This window comes from Lissotriton helveticus, chromosome 6, assembly GCF_964261635.1.
Source record: "Lissotriton helveticus chromosome 6, aLisHel1.1, whole genome shotgun sequence".
Lineage (NCBI taxonomy): Eukaryota > Metazoa > Chordata > Amphibia > Caudata > Salamandridae > Lissotriton > Lissotriton helveticus.
Window position 1 is genome coordinate 1,159,063,891 of NC_136067.1, and position 26,361 is coordinate 1,159,090,251.

The window sequence follows — 26,361 nt, forward strand, 5'->3', positions numbered from 1 at the left end:
CCTCTGTCGGAGGCCACGGATGCTTTCCTCCAGGATTGGAGTCAGGAGGAGGCATATGCGTTCCCTGCTTTTTCAATGGTGGTACGGACGACAGCCCAACTGCGCCATCAAAAGGCAGGGATGGTGCTGATCATGCCCGTATGGAGGTCTCAAGTTTGGTTTCCAGTTCTTCTGGAACTTTCTTGGGATTTTTCAATCCTACTCCCCCAATTTCCTCGTCTTCTTCTCAATCCGGACGGGGAGGCGCATCCCCTCATAACACAAGGGTCTCTCCACCTCATGGCATGGCGGCTTTCCGGCCAAGTGGGTCGCTCCCGGGCCTTTCGAGATCAGCTGAGGACCTTATGTCCAAGGCCTGGGCAGTCAGTACCGCGAAGCGCTACCGTTCTGCCTGGACTAGGTGGGTGCGTTGGTGTCTTCGACGGGACTTGGATCCCCTGGTCACAGGTGTCGTTTTCGGCTGCTCATTACCCGGTTGAAGGGTTCCGGTCGGTGAGCATCCCTTTGTTTGTAGACTCCTAAGAGGTTCATTACTTCACTACTTCTGGAACCACGTTACTCTGTCCTTTGGGACGTTAATGTCGTTTTGAATTTGTTTCTGTTATGACAGCCTAATTAATATCTCTCCTTGAAAGAGTTGTCCGCTAAGCTAGCTATGCTTTTGAGTTTGGTGTCTTGTCGCAGGGTCTCTGATGTGCGAGCCTTAGACATCTTGGCAAGGGTTTTTTCCCCGGACGGGGTTGCGTTTACAGTGGGTCATCGCACAAAGTCCGCATCGAGGACATTCTCATACCCAGCGTTTGTAGATACTCCCAAGCTGTGTGTTTTTCAATGCCGAAAGGCATACGAAGATATGACTTTGGAAATTCGTCCTCCGGGCGAACGTCAATTACTCATTGCCTTATGAAAGCCACACAAGGCAGTTTCCTCACCTACCATCGCCAGATGGATGAGATGGGTCATGCAAGAGGCAGGTATTGACACTAGTCTGTTTGGAGCACACTCAGCTAGGGGAGCTGTGGCATCCAAGACGTTTGCGCTGGGAGCACGATTGGAGGATTTGATGCGTGCGGCAGATTGGTCTTCGGATTCCACGTTTAAGAGGTTTTATTTCAAACCGGTGGTGGATATTGCACATTTGGTGGTAAGTAAGCCTTGAACTAGCATAATCTGAAGCCTCCGGTCCTGACATAGAATCAAAGTTTGCCTCGCCCAGTACGGTAAGTTTCAATTCTATTAACGACGCGGAGGCGAGGATTAGCCCTCCCAGGGTTTCCTTCGGATGACATCCCACCCCTACTGCAGTAAGTAGTCCGTTTTCGTGATATCTGTGCTTTGTGCTTGACTCAATATATGGTGATATTCAGCATTTAATTGCTCTCAGCGTGTTTTTTTTTCTTTCCAACGCTTACGCTGTTGTACTTCTTCCATTAGGGAATGACGGTTCGAAAAAAAGGACCAATAGGATGGGAGCGTGACTCGTGCGAAGAAAGAAGAAGATGGCACAAGATGGACGTACTATCTACATGTCATGGACACTGTCAAAGGACTAATGTTGGATACTATTTATATGGATGGATGGGAGTTGTGGTTTTCTTGGACATTTGAGAACTGTATTTTTTCTGGGTTTAATGCTTGTTTCCCTGTGTTTGGGGTGTATAAGCATTTGTTGAGCTTTTCTGGGCTGCTGTGAGTTTTGTATAAAATAAAGAGTGAAGAAAGGAAAAGCATAATCCTCGCCTCCGCATCCTTAATAGAATTGAAACTTACCGTTACTAAGCTGGGCAAATTTAAATTCTGGCCTACTGTTCAGAGTCACAGGGACGTAACAGACTCCCACCATCTTGAACCAGAACCTACACCAGCCTCAGTGAGTCCTGAACCCCCAGGATATGTCCCATGAGTCCTAGACCCTTGGTTGGGGTTGCTAAAGATGTTCACTGATTGTATTTTTGTTGTTTTGGTGTCAAATAATTTATTAAAAGTTACTCTGTTTTTCTTACTTGGTTTGGGATTTGTCTTGGGTTCTGTTATCACTTTATTACTGGTTTTTAGTGTGCTGTATAAATAATTTACACATTGCCTCTAAGTTAGGCCTGATTGATTTTGTGCCAAGTTACCCAGGGTTAAATTTAGTGACCTTTTTGTGGCTCAGACTGCAAGGGATTGTGGGTGTTGCTTGACCAGGGCTCACACCTCAGTCAACAAAGATCCCAATTAAGCACATTGGTGCCAGCGGTGGGAACAATACTTGTGTTTGTACAGTACCAAACAGTGATTTGTGTTACCCAAAAATCCTGTATAACAATTTGACATTAGAGTGACCCCTTTTTAAATTCTTCCTTAGATTTTCAATTGGCTATTCCCCCCCCCTTTTCTCAATTCAAGTGCCCTGCCTTCCTTTTTGCACCATGGAGATGCATCCCTGCATATTTGACACCCTTAACGGGGCAGAACTGCTGAAACTCTACAAACAGAAGGGACTGAAAGCAGACAAGAGGGCTGCTAAACTGAATCTCCAATTAGCCCTCAGGGCCTTTGAGGAGGTGGGGAGATGGCAGGCCACCTCAGAGAAGAATGAAGTGGATGGCAGTGAGAAGGACGGAACACAGACAGAGGAGAAGGAGTAAGAGGACCCAGCCTAGGATCCTGAGCTGTCAGGAATGCCCAACTCTACCCCAGCAGATGACCTGGATGCAGAGGATGGAGCATGGAGCAATGTTTTTGCCAGAGGCCAGACGTCATAGGAGCTGATGGACACGAAAAAGGAGAGAAGGCTCAAAATGGATACTAGCCAAGTTGAGACTTGAGACGGAGAAGGCTGAGGCTGAGGCTGAAAATGTGCCTTGGAGGAAAGGTACTAGCCATGGAGGAGAGGAAGATGGCCCATGATCTCAGTCTCAGAGAGATGGACTTGAGAGCAAAGCAGATGGACTCAAGCAATGTTGGTGGCAGTGTCCCAGGAGGTTTCACCCAATGGAGAGGTGAATGTCGGCATACCCAAGGACCAGGTGATCAGATACTTGGTGGGAGATAATATAGATAAATGGTTCCCAGCATATGAAGTAGATGTGAAGATATACACTGTACCAGAGGAGTACTGGGGTTAGCTTTGGGAGATACATGCCCCAGTGGGAAGGGACACACTTCTGACACTTGAGGTAGAGGTTCAGATCAAGTAAACTTCCAAGAAGGCCATTCTTCTTACTAAATTTGGGTTGACATATGAGAAGTGCAGACAGAGGTTCAGGGACAGCCAAAAACTCCCAAACCAGACCTGAGTAGACTTCTTAGGCTATTTCAGCAAGGCACTGAAGGGATGGGAGCTTGGCAGCAATGTAGATGCTTTCAATGGACTGTACAAACTGATTTTGAGGGAGCACATGCTCAATACTTGTTTTACAGAGCTGTGGCAACACCTAGTAGATAGCAAGCTGACTAATCCCAAGAAGCTTGCGGAGGAGGCGGACAAATGAGCCAGCACAAGAATATCCAAGAAGGTATTGGGGGGACTCCCATAAGGGTGGTCATGGTTCCTATTAAAAGAAGGGGGAGGCAGCTAAAAAAGAGATGCTCTCTTCAGGCCTCCAAAACAGTTCTGAAAAGAGGGTCCCAAACCCAATATGACCACCAGAGGAAAGGCTTCTCTTATGATAGTCATAACAAGTCTGAGCCCAAGTGCTTTGAGCTTATGAATACAGACATTACAACAATGAGCTCCGGTGCACAGCCTCCAACTGGAAGAAAACCCCTAGGGATGGCTAGTGAACTTGCTAAATGTTGAGATGGCCCCAATTGGAGAGGTGGGGAGAGTCAGTGAGATTACCCTGGTGTCCCTTGGTGATGAACAGATGGTGCCCCAAGCCCACGCACTTTCCAACACTGCCAAAAATAGGCAGTGTGTCACCATGAATGGGCAGAGGAGAGAGGATCTGAGGGACACAGGAGCCAGACTACTGGAAGGTGTTATCTTATGTCGTTAGAGCAGTTGATTCCCAATACATTTCACCACTTTGTAGTAACAAAAAACTGGGAGAGCCACTACCCAGTGGCTCTAGCTCTCTTTGAGTAGTGGAGGGTTCTAAGATCTTCTTAAAGGTACTGTGAGTCCTGCAATACCTGTGGACTGCCTGTTAGGGAATGATGTTGAGCACTCTTCCTGGAAGGAAGTAGAGCTCAGGTCACACCTGGAAATGTTGGGGTTGCCTGAGTTGGTCTGTGTGACCACCTGGTCCATGGCTGCTCAGGTGGGTAAGTAGTCAAGGAGGTCTAGAACCTAGAAAAATGTCCCAGACAGCTGCCAAGAGAGAGAAGGGCAGTGGGTGTGGGAAACAAGGCCCTGAATGTCCCACAGTGGAGGTGGGTGAGGTGCCATAGCAGACTGCCCCAGAGCTTACTGGATGTCTAGCAGGAGACCCCACCAGGGAGGAGTTTTGTAAGGCACAGAGGGAATGCCCAATCCAGGAGGGCATGAGGCGCCACGCTGAAGACTAGGCAACTGATGATATCTTTGGAGATCACTTCGTCTATTTGGAGATTTACGTCCTGTAAAGTATAGCCTAAGGCACCTGTGCATGGGGCAAACTGTATATTGGCAGTTCCTCAGTTCTACAGGGCCTTCCTACTGGGGCTGGCTTATTAGATATCTTTGGCAGGACATCTGGGGCAGACATCTGGGGCAGAACAAGACCTTTGACAGACGAATTCTGTCTTTCACTCATTTAGGATTCCTCAGGCCCCCTCTCACCTCTAACTAGCACATGGATACTCCTTGCCCACCAGATTTACCGGCCAAGATGAGAACTTTCTCAGATGCATTCCGTAGGACTTACTTAACCTGCCAGGGAAGTGGGAAGACAGGGAAAAATCTGAAAGCACCCTTGAAACACTTACCGGTCATTGGCACCTTCTTTGAAAGGGTAGGCATCGACATTGTAGGGCCATTGCACCCCAAGACAGCCTCAGGCAACAGGTTTTTCCTGGTCTTGGTGGACCATGCCAATAAATACACAGAGGCCATACCTCTGTGAACAGCTACTGCATCTGCAGTGGCTAGGGCCCTGATTTTCACCAGAGGTGGAGTTCCCAAAGAAGTGGTGTCTAACTGGAGCACCAACTTCATGTCAGCATACATAAAGTCAATGTGGAAGGAGTGCAGGGTTACTTACAAGTTTTCCACCCCCTACCATCCACAAAGAAATGCGCTTGTTTAGAAATTCAACAAGACCCTGAAGGGCATAATTATGGGCCTACCTAACCCATGAGGTGGAAGTGGGAGATCCTCTTTCCAATGCCTGTTCTTTGCCTACAGGGAGGTACCACAGAAGGGGATTGGCTTCAGTCCCTTTGAACTTCTGTATGGTCACCCTGTTAGGGGACCTCTCACTTTGGTTAAGGAAGGGTAGGGGCAAGAAGACCTCACAGAATGTTGTTGCTTTATGCTAACACTCAGGAACCAGATGGCCAAGTTCAGGAAGGAGGCTTCTGAGAACTTGGAGACTATACAGGAAGTTATGAAGCAGGGGTATGACCAGACAGCTATCCCAGTGGAATTTCTGCCTGGGCAGTAAGTGTGGGTTATGGAGTCTGCGGAACTCAAGTGTGAGAAGTTAGCCTGGCATATGATGTCCACTAGTTCTAGTGGGCACCTTGCACCAGTCTAATCAACCCTTATTGATGGTGGTTGTAAAGTCAACCTTATAGAAAGCTATCCTAGTGGTAGCATGGAACAGCAGTCATCAGGCTAAGACTTCGGAGAGCATGTGAAGCAAGTTGTTTTACCAATTATAATCCCTTGAATACCAAATGAAAGGAGACCACACAAGGTATATATCAAATATATATGTATTTATTCTAAACACAACCCCTCTGCACTCTTTATGAGGTCAGAGGTAAAAGTACAATATAGGTTACTTAATTTGCATATGATAAGTTGTACAGTAAACGTTTTACCCTAGGGGCTTCACAAACCATATACTAAAATAGTGGTATAAGAACCACGTCTGGAATAGAAAGTAGGCCTAGGGCCTAGGGAATTGGTGGGGGTACACTAAACAACCAAAGATTAGGAAGTAGGAGGCCTACGGGAGACGCATGCAGTGTCTAAACACAGCCGTGAGTTACCATTGACTTTCTATGGAAAACGAAGAAGTTACGAAGTTACTGTTTAAGGGCACTTCCGGATGGACTACGACAAAACCCCTTTAGACTAGGACACTTCGAGAGTCAAGACCCACGGGAGCACCAGAGTACTCATGTTACCTCACCCAGGGAAGCCGGGTGCATAGGTACCTTTTGGTGTCGGGTTTCGTCATCGTTTTCTATGGAGATCTGCAAAGAAGTGCTGCAGGCGACCTGAGGAACAGTGTCCGAACGGATCCAAGGGTGGATCGAAGATCAGAAGAACCTCAAAGCAGAGGGGACAGAGTCTGGGTCACTAGCCAGTGACCAGGAAGGTACCAGGAAGGAACCAGGCGATGACGTGTTGATCTCAGGTGAAGAGGTGAAGCTTGTCTCTGCAGCCACGAGGTGCAGGAGGTGTTGACAACAACTAGGAACTGGATTTAAGATGTCCTACAAAGGATCTAGTTGACTGTGGTGTCGGTGTCTGGATTGGACCCAACAAGCCTTGGCAAATGCAATCCACGCAGGAGATGAAGATTGGGTACGGTGAAGACCGGCAAGGTCTGTGGCACTTCTCCTTTGTAGGGAAGCTGGAGCAAGCCTGGAGCAACCAGGAAAGCAAGGTAGATTCAAGATGGAGTCCTCCGGGGGCTCACTAGCAAACAGACTAGGAACCGGGAAGACGCGTCAAGCTGAAATGCAAGATCGGGCCCCACGGGACACTCATGGAGTATGGAGGGCTGAGCTTCAATGCAAATGGTGCTCGGGTCTGGAGCTTCTCATACCCCAATGCACAACTGTGAGTTATCTCGGGAGTCGATGCAGTTATAAAAATGCAGGATTTCCAGAAGTTCCGGTCCCACGTCTCTCGTGTCTGCCATGGGTCTCAGCTTTGCAGGGATTATTGAGCAGGGTCAGAGATGTCTGGAAGTCTGTGTCTTGAGTCACATAGTCTTTGAGTTTCGGCGGGAGCCTCGACAATGCAGACCGGCAAGTTACTGGTGGTGCCTATTTGCACAGGGTGGTCACTCCTTGACCACAAGGGAGATGTCTTCCATCTTCCAGTCGAAATGGAATGTCGAAGATCCACGATATGTCTTGCAAAGATTCGTCCAGGGTAATCTGAAGTCCTAGGGACTGGGTTCCTGTACTTATACTAAGTTTAAGGTTGGACTATCTTTAAGGTCCCTCCTGTGGGTGGACCTGGAAAGGGGGTGGTTACACCTCTTTCCCTTTGTCCAGTTTCACGCCAGAGCAGGGCTGGAGTGCCCAGCAACTGGTTCGAACCGGGCTATGCATGGAACACCTTCTGTGCCCCAGGCAGTGTCTGGAAAAGCATCTGCTGATGCAGCCCTCCCTGCCCCAATACACAAATCCCTGTCTGGGGAGGTGCTGGCACCCCCCTGGACAGGAAACCTATTGTCCAGGCCTCCTCGTGTCTGTGGCAGCAGCATCCATTTTCTGATGCTGCGGCTCTGTTTAACTTTAACCGGGTAAACCAGTAACTACATGTCTTCTCCTTCTAGAAGGGTGGAATGCTACCCCCGGCACCAGGACTGGTGGGGGGTAGTATTCCAAAGTGTTTGACACCTTACACTACATGTTTTGATAAAGCCAAACCAAAGTTAGCATTAACTGCGAGGATTATAATGCACTTAAGAGTATACGGTATGGCTATATCATAGAACAGCTACAAGGAGATGGTTCCGAAAGCAGCAGAGTGGCTCATCTCATGCTAGGGCACCCTCTCACATAAAACCAAGCACTCTGCCTCCAGGATTGTTAAGGCCTGCCATAGGACTGACTTATAGGTTACTATGTGTCTCTATATAAGGTAGATATATACTATATCTAAGTAAGGGGTGATTATACCACCTTACCCAGGCTGTGTGAACAGACCTGTGGTGTCAGTTTGGAGGGCCAGCCAGGGGTGGCATAATACATGCTGCAGCCCCTGGTAGGCCTTGGATACACCTATGCCCTGGGTACCTATGGTACACTATACAGGGGCTCACAAAGGTGACCCGGTACCCAATTTGGTATGTACCTAAAGTACATGGTATCAATTTAGAGAGAGAACAGCTAGGTTTGGGCCTGATTAGCAGGGCCACAGCCAATCTAAAGTCGAAAAACCAGAAAATCACAGCAAAAAGTGGGGGTGACCATAGGAAGCAGACCCTACTCTCCTACACAACCCCCCCCCCCCAACGCAGGGACATTAAACTAACCTTGACCAGTTGAGTCTTCATGTTTTAAGTGGAAATATCTGGAGAGTCCATCTGCATTGGCATAGTCAGTTCCAGGTCTATGTTCCACTATAAAGTCCATCCCCTGTAGGGAAATGGACCACCACCTAAGCAGTTTGGGATTTTCACCCTTCATCTGATTTAGCCACAAGAGGGGCTTATGGTCTGTCTGAATCTTGAAGTGAGTGCCAAACAAGTATGGTCTCGACTTCTTTAGGGCCCAAACCACAGCAAAGGCCTCCCTCTCAATAGCTGACCAACGTTTCTCTCTAGGGGTCAGCCTTCTGCTAATAAAAGCTACTGGCTGGTCTTGACCATCTTTATTCAATTGTGAAAGCACAGCCCCCACTCCCAACTCAAAAGCATCTGTTTGAACAATGAATTCCTTGGAGTAGTCTGGATTTTGCAGAATAGGTGCAGTGTACATGGCCTGCTTCAGGTCATCAAATGCCGTTTGACAGCTTACTGTCCACTGAACTTTCTTTGGCATTTTCTTGGAAGTTAAGTCATTAAGGGGTGTCACTATGGACCCAAACCCCTTGACAAATTTCCTTTAATACCCAGTCAGGCCCAAGAAAGCTCTGACCTGTGTCTGGGTGGTGGGAGCAGTTCAGTCCTTTATGGTCTGTATCTTGCTCTCCAATGGTTGAACCTGAACTCGACCTATAAGGTGGCCCAGGTATACAATCTGACTCTGCCCTATCTGGCACTTGGTAGCCTTGATAGTTAGGCCTGCTTTTTGCAGGGCCTCCAAAACATTTTTCAGGTGGATCAGGTGATCTTCCCAAGTGGAGCTAAAGACAGTAATATCATCCAGATAAGCTGCACAGTAGTCATCCAGGCCTGAGAGGACTTGGTTCACCAACCTTTGAAATGTGGCAGGTGCATTCTACAGACCAAGGGGCATTACCACAAATTGATAATGTCCACTAGGGGTTGAAAATGCTGTCTTTGGCTTTGCCTCATCAGCTAGTCTGATCTGCCAGTAGCCAGCTGTTAGATCAAATGTGCTCAGAAATGTGGCAGAGGCCAACATATCTATGAGCTCATCTGCTCTGAGTATTGGATGGGCATCAGTCCTAGTGACTGCATTGAGACCTCTGTAGTCAACACCAAATCGCATCTCTCTCTTACCACCCTGGGTGTGCGGTTTTGGTACCAAGACTACTGGACTAGCCCAGGGGCTATCTAAGGGTTCAATCACTCCCAAATCCAACATTTTCTGGACTTCAGTCCTGATACCGTCCCTGACATGCTCAGGTTGCCTGTAAATCTTATTTTTAACAGGCAGACTGTCTCCAGTGTCCACTTCATGAGTATACCAGGTAGTCTGACATGGAGTCAGTGAAAACATATGTCTAAACTGATTTAGAACTTGTCTGCAATCAGTTTGCTGCTGATCAGTGAGGCTGCCTGCCAAGGCTACTCCTTCAACCGACCCATCATCAGGGTTCTGAGAGACCAGATCTGGGAGAGGGTCACTCTCTTCCTCCTGTCCTTCATCCGTAGCCATGAGTAAGCCCATGTCTGCCCTGTCAACATATGGTTTCAATCTGTTGACATGAAGGAACCTATGGGGGCTCCTGGGAGTTCCAAGATCTACCAAATAGGTAAACTCTCCCTTTTGTTCAACAATAGTGTGGGGTCCACTCCACATGTCTTGGAGAGCTGCTGGGGCCACAGGCTCCAACACCCACACTTTCTGTCCTGGCTGGTAAACTATAGTTTCATCCCATGCCTACACTGAAAGCAGCAACAAAAGCTAGTAATGTGCATGCTGTACACCTCAATTAAGTGTAGTAGGCCACTTCTGTAAATGCTACGGATATAAACCACTTGCCCTTCAGAAAGCTGATCCTCAATTCCTACACTTGTTATGTTGGATTCAGCATTTTGTGTACAAGGATATAACACATATTTACCACATTGGCACCTACATTGTTTATAGTTTCAAAGGGGAGATGATAAAAAGTAAACAATTTTAAGGCAAATTGGCTATTTAACTGGACAAGCTTTCTTTGGTCTATGTACAGCACATAGCGGACCATAAAAGTGAAGGAATTCACACTAAACTGAACGGTACAGCAGATGTAGCTGCAAAGACAGCAGTGTACACCTACTTGCCTGCATTTTTCCTGGTCTGCGCTGCCTTAGAGGAGGTCTCTGCCTGTGGGGGACTCTGTTTGTCGCCAAATCTTTGCTGGGTCCTTTGCTGCTTGTGGCCTCTCCCCCTCAGAAGTCGCGGACCGCGCGCTGCCAACTTCAACATCCAGAAGGCAGCGCGGTCCCGCGAGAGGAGAGGCTGGGCTGGACTATCCCTCTAAGACTCTGGACTGAGTATCCTGTATAAGCTTTTGTGGTATTGTATAACTTACTAATATTCTCTTGCTGGTTGTTGTCTTTTCCTCTACTGGTTTAAGTATGAGCAAGGGCAATACTCTTAAAGGCAGGTCCGTGGCAGGGACCTTAGATGCCTTTTTGCTAAGAGCAGAATCTGTCCTTATCCACGAAATCTATCTCACTGAGCGAAGACGGTAAACATCCTTTACAACGCAACTTTTACCACGCAGTGCCTTAATGACGCAACTGTTACAACGCATGTCATTACAACGCATAGCGCTGGGGGGCGCTCTAGGATAGGGAATAGATTTAATTTACTATCCAACACCTTCCCTACTATCCACGGGGATTGGAGTTGGAATAGTAAATTAAACTATTCTCAATCCAGCACCCCTTAACACTATGCGTTGTAACAGCATGCGTTATAAAAACTGCGATGTAAAGGCATGCGTGGTAAAACCATGCGTTGTAATGTCGTACAACCGCGAAGACTGTCCCTTGAACCTCCCCTGCCTCCCAGTAGACTCTCTCTGACCCCTACGATATCGGCATCGAATGTGATAGGTAATGATTAGATCCCCTCTTTACTCACTGGTACTCCAGGACAAGTCGGACCAGATTCCCCCATGAACACTGTTTTATTACCATCATCTTGACATAACACCACAGGTTTGCATGTAATAACTAGAGGACAAAAGGCTAAATGCAAACGCAATCCTACATATAGTGAGGAACTTCTCACAACTTCCCTTAAAGGGAAGGGTAAAAATAATACAAAAGAACGTAAAACTGCTATTAATCCTCCAGGAAGGAAAGGGAAAAGGGCTACAGATGTAGGCAAACTAAAGGGGCAAGTAGCTAGCAACTTTGAACGAAATAACTCAGGTAAACCTGAAGAGGATGAGAACTTTTGGGGCAGACTGGAGACATTGATGTCGACTCTCTTAGAACCTATTCACCTAAAAATGACTACTATTGAAGCCCGTTTAGCGAAAATGGAGGAGATGGTGTATAACATCTGTCAAACTGCACAGGCGGTTCCTACCAATGTACCAGTATACCCATCCCCTTGTAAAATGATAGAAAATCCCAGGAGTTTGATCTCAAACCATGCAAATGCTGGTCAATCGAAGAGCCCGTATAAAAAACGGAACCAGTGAAACAAACACAAGAGGGTTAAACAGGGGAGGTATTGACGCACGCAAAAATGGTAGAAACCATCAAGGCCAAAGGTATATTTCATACAATCCTTCATTAAATCTAAACTTACCACCAGAAGCCACACTGTATACGGTTGTCTTGGTTAATGTCCCAGTTTTACCTCCTAATGTTTTCGAACACTGGTCAACGCTAAGGAACAAGTCTCTTCATTTCCTTACCAATAGGACAGGGTTTAAAACCTCTCTCTTCTCTGATTTTAAAATGGCCAGAAGGATTAGCTGGGTTGGTACATCCCTAAATCCTTAAATGGAGATTGTGTTGTTTTAACCTTTAGGGCTCCACACTTGGTGCGCACTATCATTGAGAGGGGTTTTAACGGGCCTGTCAATGTTCATGACATTAATATCCTTCCTCTAGCCTTTTTTTATCGCCCCTTGGAACCTGCAATGAACGCAGGCCCTCAGCGTTTAGCTGAAAATTATCTGGGTTTCAGACAATCAAGATATCGTATACCACCATCCAACAACTTTGAGGCTTTGAGTGGTTTGGAAACTAATGACTGACTGCACCCCGAGACGTGTGTAAAGTTAACCAGAGAAATAGGTCGACATAAAAATGCTCTTAATCAGACCCCGTTCATGGGCGAGGGAATAAGTCCTACTGTTAAAAGGACTGTGCAAGTCATAGGACCTTTGATTAGCAGGAACAGAGCCCCACAGCTGGATACTAAGGAGAAGCTTAGGGGTCTTGTATTAGAGCTCCCCTTGTATAGCTGTTTAAATAGGGCCCTGGGGGATCCAGTGAGTGAGAGGGTGGATGGGCCTAGAACCTTTGGGATTGAGAGTCCAATTAATGAGCAGGCTGTCCCTGAAGCCTCTTTCCAGATAGTGCAAAGTAACATGACCTTATTGGAAGGCGTTAATACTCCTGTTTCTGCCCCAACTACCGTTGAATCTTCATTATGCCACATTGTGTCCTGGAACATCGCTGGAATTAAATCAAAAATAAATAACCCACTATGGTGATATTTTATTCAACACCAAGAGTTGCTTTTTTTCCAGGAGACCTGGACCAAGGAAGTGGTCCATTTAAATGGGTATAGGACGTATCATACCCCGGCAGTTGAGGGTGTGAGTGGGAGAGCAAAGGGGGGCTGTGTGTATATCTTTCTAACAACTTGAATCTAAAACAAATTACAGAGCCTGTCAAAGATGTCTATTACCAACTTCTTGTGATTGATTTGGACTCTGTTTCTTCTATTGTCTTGGTCAACTTTTATAATATTATCCCTTTAGGAGCAGTATGGAATGTTATTAAGAATATGTCTCAAGCATTGACTTGCCTTGCTAAAAGTAAAAGGAAAGATATGATGATTCTTTTGGCAGGGGATTTTAACTGTACATTATGTAGAAATGCAGAAGACAACCGATGCAGAGCATTGTGGGAAGAGGGTACGTGTCCCTCTCATTTTAGTCATACTGCTTTGGGTGAACAATTAAATGAATTACTTAATAGTTATGATCTTGGTTTTGTAAATGAATTATGTGCACTGCCATCCCCCTTCCCTCCAACATTCAATGGTAGGGGTTGTTGCTCTACTATTGACTATGTTCTTGCTACTAGTAATAATGCTCATAGAATCTGTTCTTTCAATGTCTCTGATAACTCACTCAGTGATCATTTTCCTCTTTGCCTGGCAGTCATACTGCCAACGAAGAATACTATAAGGATTAATAAAAGAGATCGAGTTCTAGAGAACTTATCTATTGCTAGTACTAATGGTTATTCCTTACGATGGGCCATGGTTGATCAATCGGAAATACTTAAACTAGTAATTAGTAAATGTATGCCAGAGTTTGTGATTTGCCTGAGTGAAGATACCGCACCTGTAACTCTTTTACCCTCTTTTTTAACAATTACAAACACAATAAGGAATTCCCTTATTAGGCAACATAAAAGTAATAGAATTCAGAGAGGATGGTTTGACTCCAGATGCACTCAAGCTTACGCACTTCTAAAGAAAGAACTACACAAAAACCCAAGAAGTACCTCTGAGGTGAGGAGACTAAGGAATGTATATAAATTAGCGGTCAGAGACAGGAAGAACACGATAAAACAAGAGGCTTGGGAGGCCTTGCACTTAGCCTCAGTAAATAACGATAGTGCAGGCTTCTGGAAGGTTATTAGAACTCCCTTTTTAGTCGAGGAGACTGGTCCCAAAATCGAGATAGCTATCCCAGAAACAGATTGGATTAAGCATTTTACACAGGTGTATGAGGGAGATGAACCTTCAATTGCTCCTTGCCCCACCAACTATCTTCTTAAATCAAGGGACCTTGTGTTTACTTTGGAGGAAGTTGAAAGTGCCCTTCATGCCAGCCAGGGTGGTAAGGCTCCTGGCCCAGACGGTGTCCCCATAGATATATTTAAGGCAAGTGTCCCTCTGTGGGGGCCTCTTCTGATCCAGGTGCTTAATGCAAGCTGCAATACTGTTTTTTTATCTACCTGGGTGGAGTCCACTATCGTGCCTATCTTCAAAAAGGAGGATAGACATGACCCGGAATGTTATAGACTGATCTCCTTGTTGGATTCTTTTACAAAGGTAGCTGGGCGGATTATTTTGGAACGTCTCCTGGATTGGGCTGACGAAAATTCCATCTTATCTGATCTACAATATGGATTTCAGGCCGGTCTAGGAACTGTAGAGCAAAGCTTAAATCTTTCATTGCTGGTGGGGAAATACACGAGGGCTAAGAAAGGAAACTTGTTTTTAGCTTTTGTGGACCTCTCGGCCGCATTTGACTGCGTGGTCCACTCTAAATTATGGAGATTGCTGGGAGACTTAGGGGTTGATGAAAATATTATTTATTTTCTTAAGCGTTTTTATAGTGACGCCTCGGCTCGGGTCCGCTATGGCCTGAAGGGTGAACGCACCGCCGCAATCCCGATTAGGAGTGGAGTCAGGCAGGGATGTGTCCTGGCTCCATTCCTTTTTAATTTGTACATAAATGGGTTGGAGGTTGCATAGTGCAGAGATAATCTAGAAAGCCTGTATGTATCAAGCCGTTCAATTCCAGCTCTTTTATTTGTAGACGATGCCGTGTTGATGTCACGCACTCAAGTGGGTCTACAACGCGTTGTGGATAGTTTTACCCTTTTCATGAAAGATCTTGGATTAAGGGTAAACTCCTCCAAAACATTTATTATGCGCTGTGGCAGGGGTTTTAAGGCTAATAGAGCTATTTTTATTTCAGGACAGAAGCTTGAGGCCACTAAACAAATTTCTTATTTGGGCATACTGTGCGCACAGAATGACTCTTGGGCCCAAGCTGTAGCAGCAAAGAAATTGGCGATATTATGCTCTACATCTGCCCTCACCATTTTTGCCAAAAAACTGGGTAAAAGACCACCCATTGAATTAATTAAAATATATAAGGCAAAATGTGTATCTGCTGCTATTTATGGGAGCGGGGTATGGGGGTTTGCTGATTCTACATCGATCCAGGTAGTCGAAAATTTCTTTTTAAAATATATTTTAGCTGTCCCAAGTAGTACCTCTGGTTATATCTGCCATGCAGAATTAGGCTTTCCGTTTATAACTGATTTAATTTAGCTTGAGCCCGTGCTATTATGGCACAGGCTCTGGACAAAAGAGGAAACAAAATTGAATAGGGATATCCTCTCAGATATTTTGAAACTGGAATGAGCAATGAGGATTCCCTGGTTGAATTACATGTATAAATTTTGGAAGGATCTTGGTAAACCAGAGTATTTTTTAAATCCTCTTACTATCTCAGCAGTAAGCATAGAGGACCTGAGGAAAGAGGGCTTGGCACTGCTGGATACTTTAAGTATGTCAACAGAGATCATAAAGCCAACTGTCCTGCATTATCAAATGTTACTAGCCACTTTTAATATTCAACCTTATTTAATTTTTGTTCCCGGCAATTATGATAGATTTTTTTTAACTCGTTTCAGGCTGGGGATCTTTCATAGACTAGTTAGTTTTCCTGTTACTAATGATTGGTTGCGAGAACTCCAGCCTCGTCACTGTGATAATGTGTCTCCCCAAACCACGATACATGTTATTTTATTTTGTAAATTGTATGTTACTGTTAGACGTGGGATACTGGTGCCTTTTTTAAAACAGTTGGGACTACGTCAATGCCGCCCAACCTTAATATGTTTACAATATTTAGACAACGAAAGAGGCGTTCTAATAACCACAGCTTTCTTGAAAAAAGTGGTATATTGGAGGAAAAGTATGTTTACTTAGTTGCACTTTTTGCTTAGTGAAGATGATATGTAATCTGGAATCAGTTAATATTGTAATATTGAATATGTTTTTAATGTGTTCTATTTTGTGATTTTATAATATGAAATGAAATTTGGATATTTTAATTGTATGCTTTTATGATTGCTATTCAACAATCGAATAAAGCTATTTTTGATTGATTGAGGTAACTGTTGTAGCTGGATTTCAAACTAAGATTGATGCAGACATTTGAGCGGCAATACAAGCAGCATTAAAAGGGGAAACCCCTCCCAATGGTCTTCTCTCTAAATTCGCTGACCAAAGATAATGTTATTATTGTTTTTATACATCAAGTAGGAGATGGATTTATTTCTAATGAGCAAGCTAGGTTACATCTATTTAGGGCAGATCATAAAGGAATATATCTTTGCCCATCCTGGCACCTGTGTTACTGTATCAATGCTACTGCAATGATTCTGGTAGCTGTACTTACCAAAGTTACTAAACAATGGGGCTTATTTTTAAAGTGGTTGCGCCACCAATGCATCCAAATTTTTGACGCATTTGCGTTGCAAAATCTACTCTATATTTACAAGGTGGTGTAGTTGTGAGGATGCGTCCCTTTTTTCACCCCAGCGTCAAGAAGACACTGCACCACATAACTACTCAAATATGCAAGGTAGGTATTCCCTCATAAATACATGCGTAAAAGTGTTGTATGGATATTTATGACATTTTGCAAAACTGACAGAGCCGCAGCTTAAGTGGCACTGTGTTGCTTTTATGTCATAATTGCTGTGACTGCAAAACACATGCAAAGGGAATGGCGCATCCATACATATATATAGGAGAATCTGGACAGGATTGTGCTGCAACTAGAACTACTGAAAGTGGGTGAGTAGCGCACTCAATAAAAACTATTATAGTAATGCAACTAGAACTACAGCATGGAGGTAGTAATTTTGTGACTAGGAGTCAGACAGAGATGACACCACCATCCACCCAACCTCAACCACCCTCCCCTCTCCCTCCATCACTCCCACGGAGGCAATACAGGAGAAAGGAACTCATATTTCACCAAAGGAGCACTCTGATAGACCGCAGTCCATAGTAGACCTGCTACACCTAATTGCTCCAAGGTAAGAGGTCACAGCTAACAGACCTATCAACGCACCTCCACAGGCTAAGCTCATGGCTGTGCTACATATGCTGGCATCGGGCTCCTTCTAAACAACAGTAGCCAAAGTGGCTGGAATATCTCAGCCATCTGTCTCCTCAGTAGTTTCCCTCTGTCCTGGACACCAACATCTGGCGGACACTCTGCTACCTCCATTTCCCCAGCACCCCGGAACTGCAGATGGAGATAATGTAAAACCTCCATGACATCGCTGGGTCCCCACATGTGCGGGGTGCCATGGATTGCACACATGTGCAATTTATACCTCCTGCAGCAACCTCACATCTGTATAGGAACCGGAAACCCACCCACTAAATCACTGTACAGGCCATTTTGGATCATCGGGCCTTTTCATGAACATGCTGGCTAAATACCCTGGATGCATTTACAATGCATTCTTATTCCGGCACAGCATCATTAATGACCACTTCAAGAATGGCCAGTATAGATCAGTCCCAGTATACATAGCTCTACAATAGAACAGTTCCTATGACACACCCACACGCGATTAGGGTAGTATTCTTTGTTTGGCGAAAATCCCTTCCCCGTATGGGGTGGTGGGGATGCATCACTAAGGAACCTCCGATTTGGCATAACCGTTTACTCTCACAGGTGGCGGACCTTCAAGGTTTTATTCAATGGGACCAAATAGGGATATCGTCGGTAGGAAATGTAATATGCTGCCATATCCTTAAAGTATTTCAAGAACTTCAGGCAGAATTCTCGCTGCATCGTAGTCAATTTTATAAATACCTACAAATACGACATACATCCATGGCGTCACCAACATTCCTGAATTTAGGCAGCTAGAAGGCAAACTACTGATGGGGGACTTGGGGGACCTTAAGATCATGAGAATATATATGTCTCTTACGACAAATAATACTAGCAACCTAGGCACCCTATGAACTAGGTGGACAACCGACTTAGGGGTCCATTATGATATTGGGCGGATTGCCTCCGCCAGCCTGGCGGAGGCAATCCGCCCGATATCATCACCAGATTCCCCCCCCCGCCATATTAGGATGGCGGGGGGACCACGGCGGAAGGAAAGACCGTCCGCCGCTTTTTCGCCCCGGTCGCCTTGCGGCCGGGGCGGAAAAGGAATAATATGGTGGCGGTGTCTAACAGACACCGCAAGCCATATTATAATGTCTGTTTTCAGTGCCTTTCCGTGGCGGCGAGGCATGCGGTCTTCACTCTGGGGGCCCCATGCGGGCCCCCAGAGTGAAGTACAGGTGGGGGGTGCACATGAGGGGCACCTGTGGTACCCCCCTTCATTGTCATTTACAAAGCGGCAGGCATCGCGCGGTACCTGCCGCTTTGAAAATGACAATTTGAAAGTGCATTTTCAGCATTGTGGCGGGCGGTGCAGAGAGCACCGCCCGCCACAATGCTGAAAATACAGGATGTGCCCGCCACTGTGGCGGGCACATCCTAATAGCACCCCCGGGACCCCCGCCCTGATGGCGGGCGGTCCCGATTTACGATGGGATGACGGGCGGGAAAAGTCCGCCCGTCATCCTAATGAGGCCCTCTATAAATGGAGATGACTGGGCGGAAGTGCCAAAACCACCAAGAGGACAGCAATATCCACCCACCCTCATACAATTTGAATATCTCGATAGGGTATATTACACACAGCTTAAGTTGTGGAAGGCCGGGCTCATCACATCCCCACAATGTCTCCGTTGCAAATGGGACGAAGGCTCATTCTTGCATAGGACATGGTCCTGCACAGCACTGGTATGCTTTTGGCGCGGTGTGCTGGATTGCCTAGCAGAAGTACTGGTGTGGGATTTACCTAGATCCCCAAAGTTTACACTGCTACACTGAACAGAGGGAATGTGTGGGAACACATATAAGCAGCACCTGTTGTTCCTAGGGCTCACTCTAGCTAAGCGAGACATAGCAAGACAGTGAATCAGATACACCACCTTGTGTCGTAACCTGGTGCGAGGCATGAATTTCACTATGGGATTGGAAATTCCAGTATTTAAAGCATGCCCCCAGAAACATACTAAAATCTGGAAACGATAGGCTAGCCACTGTAATCATCTAACAATCTCTGCAACGAAAAAAAAAGCTTGGACAATATGATATTGCCATAGGAACAAATATCAGCAGATACAGGGCTTAAAATGACACATTGGTACTGAGGGTGGTGGGTGGGCTCGGGAGGGACTGCCGGATGCACAGATGCATATAGTTTTACAGTAGATTGTGTTTCAATGTGGTTTACCCTTATTCTTTTTTGTTCATTGCCCTCTGCGACGCATATCAGCTCAAATACAATCGGGTCCATTGGGCAAATGAATGGAATACATACAGTTGTTTACCCGAGGTAAATGTTTTACCTTGCCGGATATTCCGGGTTTGCATTGTATTAAATCCCAATAAAATATGTTATGAAAAAAAAGAATGGCCAGTATGGCAATGGCCTACTTGTGGGTAAGCTCTGTTCTAAGAGTTAGTAAGAGGTAGCCCCAGATTTCAAGATACCCCGTGTTGGATGTTAGGTCACCTGCCCTAGTATTTTATTTTATTGGATTTAGTTCCTGCAATGGGAATCCAGTATAACTTAGTAGTTAATGTAACTTAAGATTTGACACAGTGCTTCTCGAACCTGTACAGTTTTTTTTAATGGAAGAAGGGGTTAAAACAAACAACTCACTCCTGATACTTTTACAGTGTGCATGCATACTCCTGAGTCCTCTTACCGGCTGTTCACGATGTTCATTGCCCTCTGCGACGCATATCAGCTCAAATACAATCGGGTCCATTGGGCAAATGAATGGAACACATACAGCTGTTTACCCGAGGTAAATGTTTTACCTTGCCGGATGTTCCGGGTTTGCATTGTATTAAATCCCAATAAAATATGTTATGAAAAAAAAAGAATGGCCAGTATGGCAATGGCCTACTTGTGGGTAAGCTCTGTTCTAAGAGTTAGTAAGAGGTAGCCCCAGATTTCAAGATGCCCCATGTTGGATGTTAGGTCACCTGCCCTAGTATTTTATTTTATTGGATTTAGTTCCTGCAATGGGAATCCAGTATAACTTAGTAGTTAATGTAACTTAAGATTTGACACAGTGCTTCTCGAACCTGTACAGTTTTTTTAATGGAAGAAGGGGTTAAAAAAAACAACTCACTCCTGACACTTTTACAGTGTGCATGCATACTCCTGAGTCCTTTTACCGGCTGTTCACGATCCAGCTCTTCATTTTATTTCTAACAGACCATTTCTTTGTACATTGGTATTATAGCATGTGCACAAAAAAGTGCCTAAACAACAGAAACGGTGTTGAAAACTGAATATGCAAGGATGGCAGCACTTATTTCACATGTTTTGTCATGGGTTATTCACATAAAGCTTAAGGGAGGGGGTGTTTATAGAGACTTTGCTACTGATCAGAACACGTGCGAGCAGTTTAATAATTATTATACATATGTTTATACTTGGCTCCTGTAACTGATGTCATTTTGTAACCTGAAACTTGCTGATCCTCTTGTAAAGCGTTCTGATACCTCCGGGTCTAGCCAGCGCTATATAAAACTCTGCAAATAAATAAATAAATAGTAACACCTAACACAACCCCTAACATGTAGGAAAGGATCACATCATGCCCATTGTAGTGCCTGGTGACACACATAGGAACTGAAGTATGAGGTGTCTGGTAATCATATGCCTCATGTATCATGGTACATGTGTGTGGAAAACAAACTGAAAGGCATCATTTAAGAGTTTTGGCAGTAAGCCAGCGCTGCAGGCCTTCCTGCAGAGCTGCCCCATGGCAAAATAAAAGGGCAGGGTTTTGCTGTATCTATCAGATACAGTGCATTCCTGTCCTTTTCCCTTGTGCTGGCACACCATGGTGTGCTGTGTGCCAACGCAGGCACCTTTGCACTATGGTGCAAGGAGGCCTGTGTTGCGGGGATGATTATTTTTGTGCAGAAGGGAAACCTTCATGCACAGAAAAAATCACAAGAGGCGTTTCCATCTTTCTATGTGTGCTGTAGAATGCAGCACACATTGAATAATGAAAAATGAGGAGAAATAAATAAAGATATTTCTCATCATTGTGACTCCCTCATGCCTCCCCTGGAGAGGCGTAAGATTATAGTGTTGCCTCAGATTCACTATTTCACGTAAATCTGGGGCAGTGTAAAAAATCGATGGATCTAAATGGTTGTGTAGTTGTGTATTGTGAAGTTTTGTGTTGTTTATAAAGGGCCCTTTGTCATCATATGGGTATTAGGTATTAGTTATAGTGGAAAGGTATAGTCTTTTTTATAGTGTTTAGATTTAGTTTTTAGGGTGTAGTTAGTGTTTTGGAGAGATGTCGGGCAGGTCCAGGAACCTGACTGAGCTGGAATTTGGAGGCATACTGTGGCTCATCGTCCGCTATCTCCCCAACACAATTGGGAGTGGAGGCAGGGTACTCCGGGGGTACCCAACACAGGAGAGGTAGTACAGTTGGGAGAAGTTGTGGTACCAGATTTGGTGGATCTTTCGTGTGGAGAGGAACCTGCGCCAATACAAACATCACTAGGCAGACATAGTGAACCGTGGGCAGGATCTCCTGGACCACTACTGCAGTGCAGTAGAGGCACACATATAATGGCCTCATTTATGAGGCCCCATACACAGCTGGAACTTAGGGCCTCATTTATGAAAAGTGATGCATTGCTGGTTGAAAACCGCAAAGTGACACTTTTCATTGCGCCCTCCTTCCGACACTTTGGATGCACTGTATTTACAGTATGGCACTCCATGGGCCTTATTTATGAGGTTTTGACGTAGGGCAGCACCGCAAGAAGCTTGCTGCACTGCCCTACGTCAAAAGAAAAGAGAAGAAATGCACCATTTCTATGCTATATGGTGCATTCCTGTCCTTTTCCCCAGTGCAGGCGCACAATGGGCTGTGGTGCACCAACGTAGGCCCCCTTGCACCATGGTGGAAGGGTGCCTGCGATGCTGGGATGATTGATTTTGTGCATGAAGGACACCTTCCTGCACAAAATCAGACGATTCAGGCAAAATCATCTTTCGATATGTGCTGCAGAATCCAGCACATATAGAAAAATGAAAAACTAGGAGAAATAATAACATATCTCCTCTGTGCACCTCCCTAACGCAACCCCTCGGGTAGCATCAGTTTCTAACGCATTCCCAGATTTACGATTTCTCATAAGCCTGGAGTGTGTCAGATTCCATGGGTGTTGTGTGGGAACACCCATAGTGACACCCATGTAATGCCCCTTTTACGCAGTGTTCTGCGTGAAAGGGGCATTCCTGTTGTTCCTCTCTATTTGCGCCCAGCACTGGTAGTTCATTGCTGACCTGTGCTATTTTCTTGTACATATTCTACTTACATATGCTTCTTCTCTGTGTTCAATTGTTATGGACTATAACATTGCTAGTTCTGCACATGACCTATTGCGACTAGGCTGTATATAGGATGTATATATAATGTTTTTATCACGCTGAGCATTTGGAGTAAACTGCATGTTCTATGCACCTATGACTGTAAGTTACAGCAACATTTGCCCTTTCTCTAAATATTGTAGGTTTTGGAAACCACCTCAAGTGCGTGCGCCGCGGATGACTTGCCACTAGCTCCCCCTACTAGACGGGTAAGCTTTGGAGCATTTTCTTGTTATCATAGCCACATTATTATGTTGTAATTCTATATTCAGTGGCACAGCACTTAAGGAGTGTTATGGAAATGTTTTATATGCTTCTCATTAAAATATTTTTTGCTTATAGGAACGACGCTGAACAGCAGTCCACCACAACTGATGTATTAATCCATCAGTTGTTTGTATCCTTTTGACACCGACTGAAATGGCATGGTGACTAGATTCACTCACATCCCTTTCATTTGGACCCGAAGAAAGCCATGCCACCTCTGCGGAGGGCACCCAGGCTGAACATGTCAACCTTTTGAACATATTGAACCATGCAAGGTTACATTTTCCAGTCATGGCTCATACACTTTTTTTTAATCCTGACCCCTGGATGTTACAATTACATTTTAACATTAACTTTACTTTCACTACTCTCACATACTCCCTACACACCATGCTCATCTAAAAGTTTTAGTATACCTCTTTTTAACAACACTTAAAGCATCCCTGAGTTCCTCCCTCACATTGAGGGGGTTGTAGTCCGCACTGCAACCAGGATCGCAGTGCGAGGAGGTTCCCGATGATGAAGCATGTCACCTATGTGTGGGTGAGGGAATTTTGTCCTATAAAAGGGAATCTCCCACACTTCACTGTTATTCGTTTTGATCCAGGGTGGCCTGCTTATGCTGTTACACGTATCGACAAGGCCATGAAAATCCACGCATAGTGGCTTTACGTGGCCTTGTAAATGTGCCAGGACACATAGCACAACTGGAACATCAAACAAATTATGTACAAAACTTTTGGGTGTATGGGATGGATGGGCGCTCATATAGTAATTATCACTTGATATCCCTTTGCAAGGCAAATTAGTCTGGTGCATCCAAAATTTGGGAAGAGAACACCCTTCCTCCCTAAACTCAATCAGAGATTGAAAAGCTTCAAACAATAGTTTTTGGAGCACGCATGCACAATTCAAAGTCTCAGTTTTCTAAATGTCCCAAAAAATCCACAAAGATTATCAGCAGGGCTCTTGTAGTTCTTTTCTTTATTTTCATCACACTCCAATCCCTTTGTGCCAACGGGTTTCGCCGTTGTTGGGTCAACCTACGGCTTCGTCAGGGCTGGAAATAATACAGATTGCACATTTGTAATTTACAGAAAATAGCACTTTGAATCTGTGCTGATAGAGCCCACAAAATTGCAACCAAGTGCAAAGAAACTAGTCAAATATACAGTGCAAAGTGTCAAAGTCTTCTCTTTTTACCAAATATTAACATACATCGCAAAAGCTTGAGTATAAATCTGAAATATACAAAAACATCCAAGTAATCCTTAAACATCTAGTTCATAGTGACAGCGTGATCATTTATTCTTTTATTGAAACCTAAATTGACCAAAGTGTTATTATATTTAAGTAACCCATGTGTGAGTAATAAATAAATCATGCATCATTATGATGCCGGTACCTTTGCCTTCTCTCAGGTATATTGCCTGATGGGATAGAGGAGAATTTCTTGTTACTGAACAGAGTATGTGAGGCAAGGTTTCATTATTTGAAAATCTGCCTATCTTAAACATGCCATGAGTTTCCAAAATAATCCTACCTCGCTGGGGTTATTGAGCGTTAGTTATCTCCGTCCTCACAGTTTCTTGATAAAGTAGTTAACATTTCAAAATCTAGTGATTGGTTTCCACGTGTCAATCAATTTAAACGACAAATTTGGTCTAGAACAGAGCAATAGAATGATGTCCTGATTAGTCTAGTTGCTTCCCCATGTCTACACATTGTATGACCAATATCATCAGGTGTCCTGAAGCCCAAAGGCGTTCACAACCACAAATTATATGTCGACAAAGCCAAACTTCCTCTTACCTTAAATAAAGCCAAATACTCATTAATTCCATAAATTGTCCTCTCTTGTCAAACCCAAATCAGGCCGTGTCACGGACTACACAGTCCGGAATATGTCAATAGCGCTTTGAAGCAATATCCTCGGTCACCTGTTAAGAGTAACGGAGGAGGGGGGGTCAAGACAGATTCTTAAGTTCTGCTCACATCAAATACTTTAAAGCGTGCCGAGAAGTTTGTCTAGTCCCTTACCTTGTATCTTAAGTATTGTAACCTCTCGGTCGTGTTCAGCCCATGTACAGGCCAGCACCTCCGTCTTCCAGGTTTGCGCTAATAAAGTTGCAAACACTAAAGACGGACCGCCTTCCCCGTAATTCGATTTTCGGCGCCATCTTAAGCTAGTGTCGCGTAAGTAACAATATCAACCGTATATATAAAAGTTGCATAAGTCCTGGTGTTATTAGCCTAGTGATGCCCAAATGACAATGTAATGTTTATAACTTTAAGAGCACATTATATTATCATCTATAAAGTATATCGCAAAAAAGAAAAAGAAAAAAGCTATAGACGGACTTTCTTCAGAGTAATTTAAATTTCATGCGCCATCTTAAGCTAGTAGTATCACGTAAGTGATGTGAGCAGCCCTATAAGAAAACAGTGCAAGATCAGTCCATGTTACTTAGTTAACCATCATGGACCCCAAACATAATTCTTTGCTTAATTCGGGTTAGTATTAGTCATAAGAAAGCCTCAGTTCATTACCCATAAGGGGTGGGTGATCACATTACCAATTTGCCCCGTAGTCATTTTTACTATAACTTATTTCATAAGCCATTTCCATACCAGTCTTCAAATGAAACTTGTTTTGGAACTCCATGTTAAGTTAATGAGTCATTCTCCTTGTATCCTAATCAATTCAGTCTCCTAGGAAGTAATGAAGCTCTTGGTCAAAGTTTATGCCATTCTCTACAGCTCTCAGATGCATAATCCACCTTGCCTCACAACTCCGCAGCATAAGTTCCCTGTTATCTCCTCGTGGATCAATTTTCACATGTTCACTCCCAAAAAACCTGAAGCTTTTGCTTTCATTTTGGGCTATGCAGTTATGTACATGTTCCGCTATTGGGTACCTGATGTCATTCTGTTTTAGTGTTCTCAGGGGTTCCCCAATACGTTCTCTAAGCATTCGTATCGTGCTTCCTACGTATATTTTACAACATTTGCATTCAATTATATATATGACATATTTGGTACTGCAGGTGATATTCATAAGTATGTCATACTTTTTACCATTTTCCATCTGAAAGTCCCTTGTTTTATCCTTAGCACATTTACAAACCCCACAGTGCCCACATTTGAAGAACCACCTAGAGTGTTGGTCTAGCCATGTATCTGATTTCTTTATGGGCTAACTAGGACTTAACAATGTGCCATAGCATTCTCCCTCTGCGGTATGTGATCTGAGGTTGCACTCCAATATAGCCTTCTAAAGCCTTATCTAATTTTAGAATGTGCCAATGCTTGTTCATACTCTCTCGTAAGGCCTTGCTGGTTGGGGTATAGCTAGCAATAGCCC

The 26,361-nt window shown here is 44.6% G+C and overlaps 1 protein-coding gene across 4 annotated transcripts in view; it reads right to left on the reverse strand.

Annotated features, from left to right (window-relative positions):
- The window catches only part of VIT (vitrin), a 1,808,828-nt gene that overhangs the window by 1,677,235 nt on the left and 105,232 nt on the right, over positions 1–26,361 (reverse strand). The window contains exon 2 of one of the 4 annotated variants that reach the window (XM_078648824.1): positions 24,810–24,937. The exons of the other annotated variants lie outside the window; for them this stretch is intronic. The gene's annotated coding sequence lies outside the window, so the exon portion shown is untranslated. The remainder of the gene's footprint in view (positions 1–24,809; positions 24,938–26,361) is intronic. 4 annotated transcript variants of the gene reach the window in all.